Source organism: Manis pentadactyla, chromosome 4 (genome assembly GCF_030020395.1).
Source record: "Manis pentadactyla isolate mManPen7 chromosome 4, mManPen7.hap1, whole genome shotgun sequence".
Taxonomy (NCBI): domain Eukaryota; kingdom Metazoa; phylum Chordata; class Mammalia; order Pholidota; family Manidae; genus Manis; species Manis pentadactyla.
The window spans coordinates 136,052,957-136,073,074 of record NC_080022.1 but is presented as its reverse complement, the minus strand read 5'-3'; positions in this window follow the sequence as shown (position 1 = coordinate 136,073,074).

Genomic DNA, 20,118 nt, shown 5'->3' with positions numbered 1-20,118 from the left:
TTTACCGGAGCCAGGGAGGCCCGGCCAGGGAACCAATATCTGCCTCCCAGAATAACGACTCTAGAAGTAGTGCCTGCCGAGGTCCGCCTCCCCGACACGGGAGGACACTGCCAGCGCTGGGTAGCGCGTATTTTTAGCGGGGACAGCGCGCTCTGGGGTGGCACACGTGCCCCCACGCGCTGCTCAGCCCCACGTGCTCTTCTGTCTGGTGTCCCAAGGCCGGCCCGGGCGTACGCCCTCCAGCCGCGACCGCGGCCAATCCCGGTCCCGGTGCGCCCTCTGCGGGACGCTGGCGGCTTCGGCTTCCTTAGCTGTCCTTCCACCAGCTACCCCGCCCACCCCAGCCCTCCAGCCCTTACAGAGTTGAAAATTCTGTCTTCCAGGCAGGGCATGGGGTACAGTGGACAGGGAAAGAGAAAAGATGAGAAAACAACTAAATCACAAAGCGCGGCCGTGAAGGACACAGGAATGACCACTCTCCCTTAGACTGTTGAGGACCAATTTACCTGTGACAGCCCTGAGCTTCTGGAGGGAGATCAGGAGACCAGTCTGCGGGAAGTCGAGCAAGATAAATCACGGTGTAACCCCGGTGACAAAAAAAATCAAAAGGAAGGTAAAGAGGGAGCTCAGGTGTGGACTGGTTATCTCCGAGGTTAGAGGGAGAGATGAGAGGAAGCTCCTAGGAAAAGTGAGCCCTGTGTGCAGTAAGATTAAAAATGTGGCACGGATCCGGAGTGGGGGCGCTGCAGAGGAAAGTAGTCCCCACGACCACACAGAGGCAGGAAACAACGCTCACACATTCAACAGTTACATACTCTATTCCTGTGGATAAGAATGAGCAGGTGCAACAGAGCGGTTCGATTAATTTCCCTGTTCAGTTGAAGGGTTTGTGCATGTAATTTTCTGGTTGTTTAAATATTTTCAGGTGCTACATACATAACAAGGGCTCCAGGCATTCTAGCGAAATGTCTTCCTTTTTTTTCTGTCACTCTCTTTACATTTGCTCCTGCCCACCTGATGTTGTTTGACCTTTGCTGTTTTGAAAAAATAAAAACAAAACCCCTGCCTCCTTAGCTATTGTCCTATGTACCACTATCAATTAAACACCAAACTTCCTGAAAGCAGACTACTGTCTCTGCTTCCTCATCTTTCTTTCACACTCCACCAACCCAACTCTGGTTTCTGTCCCACCCCACCCCTCCACTGAGATGGCCTTGTCCACAATCCCTCAACCGAGATATTCTGTGGATGGTTTTTGGTTCTCTTTTGGCTCCATCCAGAGAAGTGTTCGTGCCACAGCTTCCACAGCCCAACCTTCTGCCATGCCTCTCCTTTGGTGATTTGTTTTCCTCCACCAGCCTCATTCTTTCCTGGTCTGTCTTCTCATACCACCTGCCTGTGTAGGTCATTTTATCCATTCCCTGATATTGGTGACCACCTGCTACTGATGGCTCTTAACCTACATCTCCAGCCCCTGAGTCTTTCCCACCTTCTACGAAACTCTGAGCCAGGCAGTCTCTAGCCAGCTGCTTCTCAGACTTCTGAAACCTGACAAACCCACATCCAAGCTCCTCATTTGCCTCCCTTCCACCCACTATCCTCGCTGAGCTTTGTCACCACTTACCCACAAACATTCTTAGTGCCCATTTATCATTTGTAGAAGAGTTTCCCCTGGATGCCCAGGCTTAGCACAGCAAAAGGGAATATTTGTGGTATCAAATTGGAAAAAAAAGTTGAAAGATTTAAAAGATGGTATCACCTCTATCTCAGTATCAAGTACTTCCAGAAACTTTCAACTCCAACTTTGCAGCACAAATCAGAGTTTACTTCTTTCTTCTAACACCTGTTCCCTTACTTCCAAGCTGCTACAGAGAGCATTCCTTATCTCCATGCCTACAGAAGCTCCATCTTCTCTCCTCCTAAGTAGTCTTTCACTGTTTTTACCTCTGTCCTCCACTCTTTCCAGGCTCTGTTAATGCTCTGCCAAATCCTTTATCTTTTCTTTACCCTCCACCTCCTTTTCCTGTCTGCCATCTCTGATATTACTTACCACCTACTTCTTGAAATCTCCTTGTCTCTTTTTTTAAGAGTTAATATTTTCTGAGCACTTACTATGTGCCACACACTGCACTAAGCACTTTAGTGCCTTTTCAGTCACTTACTCCTTAGAGCAGCCATAGGAAGTAGATCGTAGTATAATTATCTCCATTTCTCAGAGAGGGAAACTGATGTATAGTGAAGTCAAGCAGACAGCCTAAAAGCACACAGCTGTGGAACACACCAGGCTGGGATTCAAATGTGAATCAGCCTAACTCCAGAGCCCATCTTCTAAGTCATCAGCCTCCTTCCATTGTGCTAGGATTACCCTTTGCCAGCTTCCTCAACAACCCCTTGGTCTTGCATCCTCCCTAGTTCTTTAGAAGGTTTTTCCTTCTATAGACTTAATTTCCTGAAAGGCTGTCTACATTACCCAGGTTCTGCATCTTTCCTTGGCCCAGCATTCAGGAAAGACAGTGACGCCTGCCATATTATCTAGTTCAGGGGACACTTTGCTGCCACTTCTGTGTGGCAGGTGCAACTGGAGAGTTTCCTTCTCAGACTTCTTCATGGGCTCCTCAGTCTTTTACTTCCTTTCTAAAGGTCAGAGTTCCCATTTCTGCTCTCCTGTGGAGAGCTTATACATTCCCACTGCTTCAGCTAGGACCCGTTATGGATACAATTGTGTCCCATAAGAATATATGTTGGAGTCCTAACCCCTGGTACCTATAAATGTGACCTTATTTGGAAATTGGGTCTTTGCAAATGTGATCAAGTTAAGATGAGGTCATTAGGGTAGGCCCTCATCCAATATGCCTGGAGTCCTTCTAAAAGGAAACTGGCCCTGTAAAGACAGACATAGAAGGAGAATGCCATTTGACGACAGAGGTGGACACTGAAGTGCTCCAGCTGCAACTCAAGCTGGAAGAGGCAAGAAAAGATTCTCTTTTCAAAGCTTCAGAGAGAGGATAGCCCTGTCAACATCTTGATTTCAGACTTTTAGCCAACGAAACTGTGAGAATAAATCTCTGTCTTTTCAAGCACCAACTTTGTGGTACTTTGTTATGGCAGCCGTAGTAAACTGATACGCAACCCAAACACAGATGACTCCCCAATCTATGCCTTCAGTCCAGACCACCTGAGTTCCAGACCCAGGATGGCCAACTGTCCTATCTTGGTAAAGGGATCCACTGTATCTAGATGCAGAGATGTGTACCCCTCTGCCCCTACCTGGTTCACGCCATCAGCATCTCTCTCCTGCATCATTACAGTGCCTACTTGGTTTCCTTGCCTCCAGAATTGCTCCCCTTCAATCCATTTATCATGAAATACCTCACAAGCACATTAGCCTCCCAGTCATTCTGCCCTCCCACCTTACTTTATTTTCACTATTGTGTTTATTTATTATTTTTTATTAAGGTATCATTGATATACACTTATGAAGGTTTCACAAGAAAAACAATGTAATTATTACATTCACCCTTATTATAAAGTTTCCCCCACACCCCACTGCAGTCACCATCCATCAGTGTAGTTAAGATGCCATAGAGTCGCTATTTGTCTTCTCTGAGCTACACTGTCTTCCCTGTGACCCCCCCACACCATGTGCACCAATCATGATAATCCCCAATCTCCTTCTCCCACCCCACACACCCTCCCCCACCCCTCCCTCCCCTTTGGTAACCACTAGTCCCTTCTTGGAGTCTGTGAGTCTGCTGCTATTTTGTTCCTTCAGTTTTGCTTCATTGTTATACTCCACAATAAGGGAAATAATTTGGTATTTGTCTTTTTCTGCCTGACTTATTTCACTGAGCATAATACCCTCCAGCTCCATCCATGTTGTTGCAAATGGTAGGATTTGTTTCTTTCTTATGGCTGAATAGTATTCCATTTTGTGTATGTACCACATCTTCTTATTCATTCATCTACTGATGGACACTTAGGTTGCTTCCATTTCTTGGCTATTGTAAACAGTGCTGCAATAAACATAGGGATGCATACGTCTTTTTCAAATTGGGCTCCTGCATTCTTTGGGTAAATTCCTAGGAGTGGAATTCCTGGGTCAAATGGTATTTCTATTTTTGGTTTTTTGAGATATCTCCATATTGCTTTCCACAGTGGTTGAACTAGTTTACATTCCCACCAGGCAGCGTAGGAGGGTTCCCCTTTCTCTGCATCCTTGCCAGCATTTGTTGTTCTTAGTCTTTTCTATGTTGGCCATGCTAACTGGTCTGAGGTGATATCTCATTGTGGTTTTAATTTGCATTTCCCTGATAATTAGCAATGTGGAGTATCTTTACATGTGCCTGTTGGCCATCTGAATTTCTTCCTTGGAGAATTGTCTGTTCATATCCTCTGCCCATTTTTTAATCAGGTTATGTGCTTTTTGGGTGTTGAGGTGCGTAAGTTCTTTATGTATTTTGGATGTTAACCCTTGTCAGATATGTCATTTACAAATATATTCTCCCATACTGTAGGATGCCTCTTTGTTCAGCTGATAGTGTTCTTTGTTGTACAGAAGCTTTTTAGCTTGATGTAGTCACATTTGTTCATTTTTTATTTTGTTTCCCTTGCCTGAGGAGATGCGTTCAAGAAAAAGTTGCTCATGTTTATATTCAAGAGAGTTTTGCCTATGTTTTCTTCAAAGAGGTTTTATGGTTTCCTGACTTACATTCAGGTCTTTGATCCATTTTGAGTTTACTTTTGTGTATGGGGTTAGACAATAATCCAGTTTCATTCTCTTGCATGTAGCTGTCCAGTTTTGCCAACACTTGCACTATTGTGTTTATTAATACAGGGTACTTTCTTGTTCATATTTTCTTGTTTATGATTTGTGAGCTTATAATGTTGCCTCTCACTCACTGCTGTATTCTCACTACCTAAAACTGTACCTGGCGTCTAGTAAGTGACCAGTAAGTATTTGGCTGAATGAATGAAGGTAGTCAGAATGATCTCTCTAAAATACATTTTTTCTGGAACTACTTAGGCACATTAAATATACATATTCCCTATGGCCCAGCAATTCATCTTCTGGGCACATGACTCAAAGAGATTCTTTTACAGGCCTGTCAGGAGACATGCACGAGAATGTGAAGGTGGGAAGTTAGAGGCAACCTGGGAATCTGTCACTGGGTGAATGATGGGTAAAATGTGGTAGATGTACACCAGGAAGTATTATGCAGCAATTAGAAGTTACAGGTTAGATGTACTTATGGCAACATGGATGTATCTTAATAGCACAGTGCTTTGAGAAAAAGAAAAACGGAATGAAATATAAAACAGTCTCACTTATTTAAAAGATACATTCCCCAAAACAACAAGTCCCTTCTTATCAGAATACATAAAAACAAAAAGATACACAATAGCACAATTGCCTATGGAAGGGAAGGGATAGGAATGGAGAAGAGGTTAAAAAATAAACTAACCAAATTAATTAATGAATGAATGGAATATTCTGCTTAAAACTATTCAATAACTTCCCACTGAAGACTCATAGGTTAAGTTCAAACCTTGTAGATTAGCTCTAAAGACCCCAAATCCAGAATCTCTGACTTCCCATTGCTGCTATGTCCCTATCCATCCAGGTCCCAAGCATCCTCTCCTGACTGGTCTGAATTGTCCAGTACAGTAGTCATTAGCTATGTATGGCTATTTAAGTTTAATTAAAATTAAACAAAATAAAAAATCCAGTTACTCAGTCTCACTAGCCACATTTCAAGAGCTCAGTAGCCACGTGTGGCTAGTGGATGTTGTATTAGCAACATCACAAAAAGTTCTAGCATACAGCACAGCTACACAACCATCTCTTTTTTTTTGGTATCATTAATATACAATTACATGAGCAACATTGTGGTTACTAGATTCCCCCCATTATAAAGTCCCCACCATATACCCCATTACAGTCACTGTCCATTAGCGTAGTAAGATGCTATAAAATCAGAGAAAGGATTAAAGATGGCGGCGTGAGAGGTGATACAGAGGCTTCCTCCTAAAACTGTATATAATATGAAAATATAATTAATACAACTAATCGCAAAAGAGCAACAGGAAAGAGGACTGCACCAGACTGCATACACCTGGAGAAAAGAGCAGATCTCATGGAACAGGGTAACATATCAAAGCCGTGGCCTGGAGGGACCCAAGCCCTTCCCCCACCCCAGCTCCCTGGTGGGAGGAAGAGAAATGGGGCAGGGAGGGAGTGGAGGCCTGGGACTGCTGAATACCTAACTCTGGAGATCTTCTCTGGGAGCACAAACCTACATTTCATGGTGCTTTCATGGTACTCTCATGATTAGGGGATTGGAAAGCTAAGACAGGCAGAATTCCTGGAGAGACTGAGATTCCAGCCGCTTGTGGAAAGCAGGGATCCATATCTGGCTGCTCTGGGACAAAGGAAGGGAGGGCAGGCTGAGAGACTTCCTAACAAGGAAGCCCTTAGCAGGAGGGCTGCTAAAGGGACAAGGATTGCACAGAGCTTACTGCTCAGGAGAAAGGACAGGTAGACAAAATTGTCCAGGTGCACTCTGCCAAGCAGGTTGGGAGCTTTAATGATTTTCAGGTGCTCCAGCTCCCTGGCTGGCTACACAGCTCCAAGGACACCCTCCGTGATATGCAGCCTACTGTGCCTTTCTCCCAACCTGCCCCACCTGGCTCACAAACCGGCAAACCCTACCCTGAAGTTAGGCCAGCCAAAGGGAAGACCTGTCCACAACAACTACAAATGCAAAGCATCGAGCTTATACCGGTGTGCTCGGCCCACTGGTACAGGCAGTGGAGACAGGCATAGCAGCCGGGAAGTAGGAAACAGCTCTTTCCTCCCCCCAGGCACCAATACCACTCCCCTGTGACCCCCGACATTGCTTCAGGGGCTGAAGAGCTCCAGAGACTATGCTTCTAGACACTAGAGGGAGCCATATACAAATATGAAACACCAAAGGAACCTCGTTCAAAGAAAAAAATTATTAATACAACTCCTGAGAAAGAAGACATCGACCTCATGAACCTTCCTGAAAGGGAGTTCAAAATAAAAATCATTAACATGCTCATGGAAGTAAGGAAAGATATTCAAGAACTCAGGAATGAATTCTGGTTGGAGATCCAATCATTGAAGAGCACAATGGAGGGTATTAAAGGCAGATTAGATACAGTGGAGGAGACGATAAATGAAATAGAAACTAGAGAATATGAATACAAAGAAGCTGAGGCACAGAGAGAAAAAAGGATCTCTAAGAATGAAAGAATATTGAAAGAACTGTGTGACCAATCCAAAGGGAACAATATTTGCATTATAGGGGTACCAGAAGAAGAAGAGAGAGAAAAGGGGATAGAAAGTGTCTTTGAGGAGGTAATTGCTGAAAACTTCCTCAATCTGGGGAAGGAGATAGTCTCTCAGGCCATGGAGGTGCACATATCCCCCAACACAAGGGACCCAAGGAAGACAACACCAAGACATATAGTAATTAAAATGACAAAGACCAAGGATAAGGACAGACTGTTAAAAGCAGCCAGAGAGAGAAATAAGATCACATACAAAGGAAAGCCCACCAGGCTATCATCAGACTTCTCAGCAGAAAACTTACAGGCCAGAGGCGAGTGGCATGATGTATTTAATGCAATGAAGCAGAAGGGCCTCAAACCAAGATTACTTTATCCAGCAAGATTATCATTTAAATTTGAAGGAGGGACTAAACAATTTCCAGACAAGCAAAAGCTGAGAGAATTTACCTCCCACAAACCATCTCTACAGTCTATTTTGGAGGGACTGCTATAGGTGGAAGTGTTCCTAAGGTTGAATAGCTGTTACCAGAGGTAATAAAACCACAGTAAAGAAAGTATAACAGCTAATTACTAAGCCAATACAAAATTAAATCAACTATTCCCAAAGTCAATCAAGGGATAGACAAAGAGTACAGAATATGATACCTAATATATAAAGAATGGAGGAAGAAGAAAAAGGAGGAGAAAAAGAAAAAAACCTTTAGATTGTGTTTGTAATAGCATATTAAGTGAGTTAAGTTAGACTCTTAGATAGTAAGGAAGTTAACCTTGAACCTTTGGTAACCACGAATCTAAAGCCTGCAATGGCAATAAGTACATACCTATCGATAATCACCCTAAATGTAAATGGACTGAATGCACCAATCAAAAGACATAGAGTCACTGAATGGATAAAAAAACAAGACCCATCTATATGCTGCCTACAAGAGACTCACTTTAAACCCAAAGACATACACAGACTAAAAGTGAAGGGACGGAAAAAGATATTTCATGCAACTAATAGGGAGAAAAAAGCAGGAGTTGCAGTACTTGTATCAGACAAAATAGACTTCAAAACAAAAAAAGTCACAAGAGACAAAGAAGGATATTACATAATGATAAAAGGGTCAATCCAACAAGAAGATATAACCTTATAAATATCTATGTGACCAACATAGAACCATCTACATATGTGAAACAAATACTAACAGAAATAAAAGGGGAAACAGAATGCAATGCATTAATTCTAGGAGACTTCAACACTCCACTCACTCTGAAGGACAGATCAAGCAGACAGAAAATAAGTAAGGACACAGAGACACTGAACAACACATTAGAACAGATGGACCTAACAGGCATCTACAGAACTCTACACCCAAAAGCAGCAGGATATACATTCTTCACAAATGCACATGGAACATTTTCAAGAATAGATCATATACTAGGCCACAAAAAGAGCCTCGGTAAATTCAAAAACATTGAAATTGTACCAACCAGTGTCTCAGACCACAAAGGTATGAAACTAGAAATAAATTATGCAAAGAAAATGAAAAATCCCACAAACACATGGAGGCTTCACAACATGCTCCTAAATAACCAATGGATCAATGACCAAATAAAAGCAGAGATCAAGCAATATATGGAGACAAATGACAACAACAATTCAACACCACAAAATCTGTGGGATGCAGTGAAGGCCGTGCTAAGAGGAAAGTATATTGCAATACAGGCCTACCTCAGGAAAGAAGAACAGTCCCATATGAGCAGGCTAAACTCACAATTAATGAAACTAGTAAAAGAAGAACAAAGGAGGCCCAAAGTCAGTAGAAGGAGGGACACAATAAAGATTAGAGAAGAATAATGCAAAGAATCAATGAAAGCAAGAGCTGGTTCTTTGAGAAAATAAACAAAATAGATAAACCCCTAGCCAAATTTATCAAGAAAAAAAGAGAGTCTACTCACATAAACAGAATCAGAAATGAGAAAGGAAAAATCACCACAGACAGCACAGAAATACAAAGAATTATTAGAGAAAACTATGAAAAATGATATGCTAACAAACTGGATAACCCAGAAGAAATGGACAACTTTCTAGAAAAATACAACCTCCCAAGGCTGACCCAGAAAGAAACAGAAAATCTAAACAGAACAATTACCAGCAACTATCGATAATCTCCCTAAATGCAAATAGACTGAATGCATCAAAAGATATAGAGTCACTGAATGGATAAAAAAACAAGACCCATCTATATGCTGCCTACAAGAGACTCACGTTGTACCCTGAAAACTGCAAGCAACAATATTGAACTGGGAATCAAAAACCTACCTGAGAACAAAACCCCTGGACCAGATGGCTTCACTGCTGAATTTTATCAAACATTTAGTGAAGACTGAATACTCATCCTCCTTAAAGTTTTCCAACGAGTAGAAGAAGAGGGAATACTTCCAAACTCATTCTATGAGGCCAGCATCACTCTAATACTAAAACTAGGCAAAGACACCACAAAAAAAGAAAATTACAGACCAATATCCCTGATGAACATAGATGGAAAAATACTCAACAAAATATTAGCAAAACAAATTCAAAAATACATCAAAAAGATCATCCATCATGATCAAGTAGGATTTATTCCAGGGATGCAAGGATGCTACAACATTAGAAAATCCATCAACATCATCCACCACATCACCAAAAAGAAAGACAAAAACCTCATGGTCATCTCCATAGATGCTGAAAAAGAATTTGACAAAATTCAACATCCATTCATGATAAAAACTCTCAACAAAATGGGTATAGAGGGCAAGTACCTCAACATAATAAAGGCCATACATGACAAACCCACAGCCAAAATTAAACTTGACAGGTAGGGAACAAGAAAAGGATGCCCACTGTCCCCACTTTTATTCAACACAGTACTGGAGGTCCTAGCCATGGCAATCAGACAACACAAAGAAATAAAAGGCATCCAGATTGGCAAGGAAGAAGTCAAACTCTCCCTGTTTGCAGATGACATGATATTGTACATAAAAAAACCCTAAAGAATTCACTCCAAAACTACTAAATCTAATATCTGAATTCAGCAAAGTTGCAGGATAGAAAATTAATACACAGAAATCTGTGGCATTCCTATATACTAACAATGAACTAGCAGAGAGAGAAATCAGGAAAACAATTCCAATTACAGTTGCATCAAAAAGAATAAAATACCTAGGAATAAACCCAACTAACCAAGGAAGTGAAAGACCTATACCCTGAAAACTACAAGACACTCATGAGAGAAATTAAAGAAGATACCAATAAATGGAAACACATCCCGTGCTCATGGATAGGAAGAATTAATATTGTCAAAATGGCCATCCTGCCTAAAGCAATCTACAGATTCAATGCAATTCCTATCAAAATACCAACAGCATTCTTCAACAAACTAGAGCAAATCATTCTAAAATTCATATGGAAACACAAAAGACCCCAAATAGCCAAAGCAATCCTGAGAAGGAAGAATAAAGCTGGGGGGATTATGCTTCCCACCTTCAAGCTCTACTATAAAGCCACAGTAATCAAGACAATTTGGTACTGGCACAAGAACAGATCCATAAGACCAATGGAATAGAGTAGAGAGCCCTGATATAAACCCAAGCATATATGGTCAATTAATATATGATAAAGGAGCCATGGACATGCAATGGAGAAATGGCAGCCTCTTCAACAGCTGGTGTTGGCAAAACTGGACAGCTACATGCAAGAGAATTAAACTGGATTATTGTCTAACCCCATACACAAAAGTAAACTCAAAATGGATCAAAGACCTGATGTAAGTCATGAAACCATAAAATTCTTAGAAGATAACATAAGCAAAAATCTCCTGAATATAAGCATGAGCAACTTCTTCCTGAACCCATCTCCCTGAGCAAGGGAAACGAAAGCAAAAATGAACTCATGGGACTACATCAAACTAAAAAGTTTCTGTATGGCAAAGGGCACCATCAACAGAATAAAGAGGCATCCTACAGTATGGGAGAATATATTTGTAAATGACGTATCTGACAAGGGGTTAACATCCAAAATAAATAAAAAACTTACACACCTCAACACCCAAAAAGCACATAACCCAAATAACAAATGGGCAGAGGAAATGAAGAGACAATTCTCCAGAAAAGAAATTCAGATGGCCAACAGACACATGAGAAGATGCTCCACATCACTCATCATCAGGGAAATGCAAATTAAAACCACAGTGAGATATCACCTCACACCAGTAAGGATGGCCAGCATCGAAAAGAGTAAGCAACAAATGCTGGCGAAGATGCGGAGAAAGGGGAGCCCTCCTACACTGCTGGTGGGAATGTAAGCTAGTTCAACCATTGTAGAAAGCAATATGAAGGTTCCTCAAAAAGCTAAAAATAGAAATACCATTTGACCCAGGAATCCCACTCCTTGAAATTTTCCCCAAGGAATACAACTTCTCAGATTCAAAAAGACATATGCACCCCTTTGTTTATTGCAGCATTTTTTACAATAGCCAAGATATGGAAGCAACCTAAGTGTCCATCAGTAGATGAATGGATTAAGATGTGGTACATACACACAATGGAATACTATTCAGCCATAAGAAAGAAACAAATCCTACCATTTGCAACAACATGGATAGAGCTGGAGGACATTATGCTCAGTGAAATAAGCCAGGTGGGGAAAGACAAGTGCCAAATGACTTCCCTCATTGTGGAGTATAACAATGAAGCAAAATTGAAGGACGAAAAAGCAACAGACTCAAAGACTCCAAGAAGGAACTAGTGGTTACCAAAGGGGAGGGGTGTGAGAGGGCGGGTGGGGGGAGTGGGAGAAGGGGATTGAGGGGTATTATGTTTAGTACACATGGTGTGAGGTATCACGGGGAAAACAGTGTAGCACAGAGAAGGCAAATAGTGAATCTGTGACATCTTACTACACTGATGGACAGTAACTGCATTGGGGTATGGGTGGGGACTTGATAATATGGGTAAATGTAGTAACCACACTGTTTTTTTATGTGAGACCTTCATAAGAACTAATATCAATAATACCTTAATTTAAAAATTTTATTAAAAAGATGCTATATAATCACTACTTGGCTTCTTTGTGTTGTACTGCCTTCCCCGTGCACCCCACACACACATTATGTGTGTGAATCATAATGCCCCCTTTCCCCCCTTATCCCTCCCTTCCCACCCATTCTCCCCAGTTCCTTTCCCTTTGGTAACTGTTGGTCCATTCTTGGGTTCTGTGAGTCAGCTGCTGTTTTGTTCCTTCAGTTTTTGCTTAGTTCTTTCTTATACTCTACAGATGAGTGAAATCGTTTGATGCTTGTCTTTCTCTTCCTACAACCATCTCTTTAAATCTCAACTTCCATGATACTAAATCTTACATTGTCAAAGTTCAGGAGTTCTCTGAGTTTTATTGAGTACTGACATTTATTGAGTACCTTTCTCTCTGACCATGTAGTGAGAAGGGCACAGGCCTTAATAACTAACGATAATCCCAGTGCTTGTTAGCAACTCAGGGGGTCTTCTAAAAACATTTCAAGTAGTTTACAATAAAATATGCATGTTCACTTATTTCTTCAACAGACATTTATTGAGCACCTGCTGTGCCAGGTACTGTAAAAGATGCTGGGGAAATAATCCTGTCTTCATACAGTTCACATTCTACTAACAGAGACTGAAATTAACAAACAGATACACATGATTATTACAGATATAACAAAAGCCATAAAGGAAATGTACAGACTGATGTGATAAAGAATAGGAGGATGTGGGGGGTTAATCTATAATTAGGCTGTCAGGAAGACACGGCCAGGAGATTATGTTGTGAGTTGAAGGATGAGAAGTCAGCCAAATGAAGGGATGAGGGAAGAGAGCACCAGGCACATGAAACAGCTAATGCAAAGGCCCTGAGGCAGAGAAGACTTGAGCCTATTAGAGGAAAAAGTTTGGTCAACAAAGAGAAAGGTGAGGTAGGCAGAACCAGATCAACCAAAGCCTTGGAATCTGGATTTTATTACAAGAGTGATGGGAAATCTTTGAAGGACTATCAAAGGGGGAGTGAGTCATATGGCCTGATTTATTTATTTGTGAAAATAAACTTTATTTTTTGAAGCAGTTTTACATTCACAGCAAAATTGAGCAGAATATACAGAGTTCTCATATACCTCCTATTCCGCCACCTCCCCCAACCTCCCCTCTTTGATTTGTGCTTTTAAAATATCATGTGGCTGCTTTCTGGAAAATATGTTTTTGAGTGAGGCAGAGGTGATAGGGACCCGGGTTAGTGTGGGAGTGGTGAGGATGGAGAGAAGCGAACCAATTTGAAGTACATTTTGGAAATAGTGTCTGCAGGGCTTGATGGTGGACTGGAGGTGGGGGTGAGGGAAAAGGAATCAAGAAACTTTGGTTTTAAGCTTGGGCAAACTTGGATGGATGATGCTGTTTATTTCAGTGAGAAGCCCTAGAGGAGGAACATAGAAACTTGATTTGGGGCTTGTTTGAAACATCCAAGAGGGGAAAACTCAAGCAGGCATCTGGAGGTATGAATTTGCAGTTCAGGAGAACATCTGAGCTAGTGTTAGGCATTTGGAGTCCTGAGCACAGATGGAATTTATAGCCTACTGTTGAGTGAACTCTCTGCAAAGTATCTCTCTAGTCTCATAGATGAGGAAACAGTCCTAGAGAGGCTAAGTGACCAAAGTTAAACAGTGAGAGGCACAGGAGTGGGAAAGGCATGACTGTGTTTCGCAAGTACAGAAAGCCTGCAGGGAAATGGGCCTGTAGAAGAACAGCTGGGATAGGTAGGTTGGAACCTAATTCTGGTAGGCCTCAAATATAGGCAGAGATTTGTCCTGAATTGAGTGGCCTAAAAGGCCCTTCACTGTTCTCCATGATTGGATTGACTTATCTCAGACGACTGACACAGTTGGTGGGGTTTGGGATTCCCTGGCAGGCTCTAGAGGCAATGATAATGGAGAGCTCCCAGAAAAGCAGCTCTTTGGGGCCTCCGTTTAGTCTGGGGAGTCAGTCTTAGGCCCTAATATGGACTGCTGGGCTGACCTGAGAAGACTCCACTTTCTCTAAACAGGCAGGAGACTTGGGCTTCAAATGGGAGTTTGGTGGGGAGGGGTCCTTTCTTATCTAAGTTCCATCTTTAAGGGTGGTTTCCCTTTGGTAGAGATCAGGATTTGGTGAATCCCACTCATCTGAGCTGTCTAGTTTCCTTTTACTTCAAAGAAATTGGGGGCACTGGTGCCAAGAAAACTCAGATACTCTAAGCTAGACTGAGCATCCTGAAGAGGAGAGGAAGCAAGCACAGGAGGGAGAAGGGCATACAGGTCTGGGGCCTGTTTCTTGGCCAGTCAGGATGAGGTAGCCTTGAAGTGTGCGCAGAGTGTATTCTTTAATCTCTAACTTCAAATTCACATCACACTGCTTTATAACACTCTACCTTCTTGATTCCCTCTGAGCATCTCGCATATTCTCCTCCCCAGCTCATTCATTCACTCTATAAACGTTCAGAGCTGGCCTCATGCCAGGCTCTGTGGTGGGTGCTGGGATGCAAAAGACCCTGCTGTCAAGGAGCTCACAGTCTGGTGGGGTAGACAGACAAGTTGTCTGTAGAACAAGTGCTAGGTAGGGGTGAGCTCAAAGGCAGGGAGGCAGAGAAGATGCCATTTAAGTTAGCTTGGGGCTGTGAGGCCAGTCACAGTCAGCAGTTGGTGAGGCCAGATCCCATTCTGAGAATGACACAAGAGCTGGCCAGATGGAGAAAGGGGAGATAGAAATGGTATTAGGATTGTGATGCCGGCAGGCGCACAGGCCTGGGACCCAAGATGCCCTGAGGGTGTCCCTGTTGGTGTTGAGGCCCCAACTTTCCTTTTGGATCTTTCTTCTCTCAACACAGATGTCATCTGCTCCTCACCTCCTCTCTTAACTTCTTGAGGTATTATTTTCATGGGTCTAGAACAGCCAAGAGGGGTTGATACACAGCTAATGTTTCTTTACCCCTTGTCCACAGGACTCCCAGACCCTCTCTCACCCTGTTGCAAGCCAGCCCTTCAGGTTCCTCAGCTCTGGTGTCTTCCCTGACAAAGATCTGCCAGGCTTCCAGACTGGCTTTGGCCCAGCTTGGTGCTCGCTCAGTCCCCCATTCCCTGCAATGGGCCACATCGCTCTGCTGAGCAGTTGCCTGGCTGACTTTATTCTCCCCGCTGGCCACAGAGCCTGGCAGAGAGCAAGGCCTCTCTTACCTCCTGGAGAGCAAATGAATGATCACAGTGAATGCTCTGTCCTCCTTTGTGATTGGCTCACTGAGCTTCTTCCTCTATGAGCTGGGTCTATATCCCCAGCCCTGCTCCCTTATCACTTGGGATGGGATTAGTAACTTTAAAAGTTTTTAAGAAACTTTCCGACTTTTTTCTCCAGCACCCAGGTTCAGCAAGGCCTCTGGGACTGGGAAGGGGGAGAGACTTTGGGTCAGGCTTTCCTCCAGACCCAGAACCTCTCAGTCTCATTCTTCTCCACCTCCATTCTTTTTCTTAGCTTCCAGAGAAGCAAGGTCAAAATCACAAAGCTCTCTCAGGCATCTTCTCAGGGTGCCCCTCCTGCTGTCATACCAGTTACCATTCATAAACCCATCACTCACTTGTAGTGGACAGGCACTGGTCTGAGCACAAGGGCTAACATTACATATTTCTTTCTAATCTGATAATCTCCCCCTCCCAACTATGGGTAAGTGACCATACCACTAAGCTCACCACCCTTTTGGCCCAAGTGTCTGGCACTTGAGAATGGAAGGAAGAATGGTCCCTGCCCAGGTACCCTGATAAGGATAAATTCTCACTCTGAAATACTTGTACCAACTCAACTCCAGCCTTTGCCTGTTTTCTTTCTTTCTGGGAATTCCTTCAGCTGACTTAATTTACCTTCACAGACAACATAGAATCTGTTCACTATGACCTCAGATGTATTTTTTAAAAGGTGTAGGAAAAAGGTTGCAGGGAAATATGGTAAAACATAGCAGGTGCCTCTGGGTATTGGGTTTATGATTTTTTCTTATTTTCTATATTTTCCAAAATTTTTCTACAATGGACTCTCATATTTTTGTAATAAAGAAAATTTGACAGAATATTTTAAATATCATAAAGCCATTCCACTTTATACAATTGGGGCTCTTTTCCTACCAGGTGAGGGATAAAAAACAGCTGTTTGGCCTTGACCCCAGTCCTACCTCCCTTCTCAAGCCCAGCTTTGTCTTGAGGCTAATGTGCATGACCCATCCGACTCCGAGCAGGCTTCCCAAGAATCACAAATCCCAGAAACTTAAGAGGATTTCCCAATTCCTGTATTACTGCATTTATCTTCAGGAATGGCTTGGTTAATACATTATATCCTGCTGCCACACAGACTGGAAGGCACATTTGACTTACCCTTTGACTTACTCATTTAATTAACCACCAAGTCCCATCAATTAGATCTCTAAAATGTCTCTGATACTCATCTTTTCTCCCTGTCTTTACTGCCTTGATCCAGGTCTTCATTCTTGCTCACTTGGGCTACAGTCAGATACTCTTCACTGGTGTCTTGCTTCCAGTCCAAGTACATTGCCCGTGCCCCCTGCCAATTTAGAATTGCTTTTTTTAAAAAAATTATTTTTTATTAGCAAATTTACATCACAGTGGTGGTTCAACAGTCCCCTTCCCCCTACACACTCCCCTCCCCACTTGGTAACCATTAGTCACTTCTCAGTGTCTATGAGTCTAATGCTGTTTCATTCCTTCTGTTTTGATTTATTTTTATATTCCACAAATAAGTGAAATCATATGGTGTTTGTTTTTCTCTGCCTGGCTTATTTCACTGAGAATAATACTCTCTAGCTCCATCCATGTTGTTGCAAATGGCAGGATTTCTTTTTCTTTTTATGGCTGAATAATATTCCATTGTGTATATGTACCACTTCTTCATTATCCATTCATCTACTGATGGACACTTAGGTTGCTTCCATATCTTGCCTATTGCAAACAGTGCCATGATAAACATAGGGGTGCATATATATTTTCAAATCAGGGATTTTGTTTTCTTTGGGTAAATTCCTAGGAGTGGAATTACTGGGTCAAATGGTATTTCTATTTTTAGTTTTTTGAGGAACCTCCATACTGCTTTCCACAGCGGTTGCATCAATTTGCAGTCCCACCAACAGTATAGGAGGGTTCCCATTCTTCCACATCCTCGTCAGCATTTGTTGTTTCTTGTCTTTTGGATGTTGGCCATCCTAACTGGTATGAGGTGATATCTCATTGTGATTTTAATTTTCATTTCCCTGATGATTAGCGATGTGGAGCATCTTTTCATGTGCCTGTTGGCTATTTGTATTTCTTCTTTGGAGAAGTGTCTGTTCATATCCTCTATCCATTTTTTAATAGGGTTATTTGTTTTTTGGGTGTTGAAGCATGTGAGTTCTTTATATATTTTGGATGTTAACGCCTTATCAGATGAGTCATTTACAAATATATTCTACCATACTGTAGGATGCCTTTTTGTTCTGCAGATGGTGTCCTTTGCTATACAGTAGCTTTTTTAGCTTGATGTAGTCCCATTTGTTCATTTTTTATTTTGTTTCCCTTGCCCAAGGAGATGTGTCCAGGAAAATATTTTTCATGTTTATACTCAAGGGATTTTTGCCTGTGTTTTTTTAAGAGTTTTATGGTTTCATGACTTACAGTCTTAGATCCATTTTGATGTTACTTTTGTGTATGGAGTAGACAATAATCCAGTTTCATTCTCTTACATGTAGCTGTCCAGTTTTGCCAGCACCAGTTGTTGAAGAGTCTGTCTTTTCCCTATTGTATATTCATGGCTCCTTTATCATGTATTAATTGACCATGTATGTGTGGGTTTATATCTGGATTCTCTATTCTATTCCATTGATCTATGGATCTGTTCTTGTGCCAGTACCAAATTGTTTTGATTCCTATAACTTTGTAGTAGAGCTTGAAGTCAGGGAGTGTAATCCGCCTAGCTTTGTTCTTTCTCAGGATTGCTTTGGCTATTTGGGGTCTTTTTTGGTTCCATACAAATTTTAGAACTATTTGTTCTAGTTCATTGAGCAATGCTGTTGGTATTTTGATAGGGATTGCACTGAATCTGTAAATTGTTTTGGGCAGGATGGCCATTTTGACAATATTAATTTTTCCTATTCATGAGCATGGGATAGATTTCCATTTTTTGGTGTCTTCTTTAATTTAGCTCATGACTGTCTTGTAGTTTTCAGAATGTCTTTCATCTCCTTGGTTAAGTTTATTCTTTTTGATGCAATTGTAAATTGAGTTGTTTTAATAGCTTTTTTTGCGATTTTTTAATTAGTTTTATTTTCAGTTTTCTCACTCCTAAAATAACGTGGTTTTTTCCTTTTTTAAATTTTATCAAATGTACTTCATAGTAGTTCAATAGTCTCCCTCTTCTTTCCCCCTGCCCCTGCCCACTACGCTCCCTCTTGGTAACCACTAGTCACTTCTCAGTGTCTATGAGTCTAATATAATAGCTTTGTTTTTTAAAGCAGTTTTAGGTTCACAGCAAAACTAAGCAGAAGGCATAGATAGTTCCCATGTACTGCCTGTTCCCATACATGTGTGGCCTCTGCCATTATCAACATCCCCCACTGGAGTGATACATTTGTTATAACTGGTGAACCTGCATTGATACTTCATTGTCACTCAGAGTCCACAGTTTACATTAGGGTTCACAATTGGTATTGCACATTCTATGGTTTAGACAAATGTATGATGACATGTGTCCACCATTGTATTATCACAGAGAGTAGTTTCATGGCCCTAAACATCCTCAGTATGCCATCTGTCTGTTTTGATTCTCTGTCACCCATGGGTGTGGTATGAACTTAGAGCACAGCAAAATCTGTGACTGGCACTGACTCTCCATTACCTACAGAAAAAAGATGGCTCATTCACACAGATTCCATGATCTGCTCCAGGTCTCCCTTCCCTGCTCTATGTTTCATTTACAATCTCTGTCCTCCATCCCCAACCACTGACATGATTCTTTTCTCTCTTCACTCTGCACATCTTTCTCCACACCTTTTCTCGCATTGTTCCCATTGTCTGGAATGACCTTTACTCTTATTTCTAACTTTTCCCTGAATTCTACTGATTTTTTAAGGTCTAGTTATTAAAATGCTGCTTTCCTCAGGAACCCCTAGTCCAAACCCTCATTGCTTACTTACTATCTGAAGTCACAGCTTTCTAAGGAACTTCTTGCCCCCAGTCTCTCACTCCTTCAACACATTTCTCATATCATTGCTGGGGTATCCTGATGTAACAGAACCACCTTCCCTATTAGAGGTTTGTATCTTTGATATGCTGCTAAATGTTTAGTAACCAGCTCTTGATAGGGGGACCCTGACTTGCAACATCGGCCAGTTTCCATGGTGTAAATAGTACAACCATGGCCAATGTCAAGCTACCAATAAGACATTATTGAACATGAAGTTGGTAAGAAATCTGCACAAACAGTTCTTAGAAGCCTGTACAAGCAGGCTCCACCACACCATTGGTTCTCATTCAAAACATTTTATTGACATTCCTTAAAGTACTCTGTACTATCATTGCAACTTTTCTGTAAATCTAAAATTATTTCAAAATATAAGGTTTAAAAAGTCTATCAGAGCAGATATACACTTACTTGGCAAACTTCTTTCTCAGCAGAATATGGCTGCCATCTAAACTCTTGCCCTGTGAGAAAGAAATGAAGAAATAATGAATGAGATTAATTGTCCGGACATCATCCAAA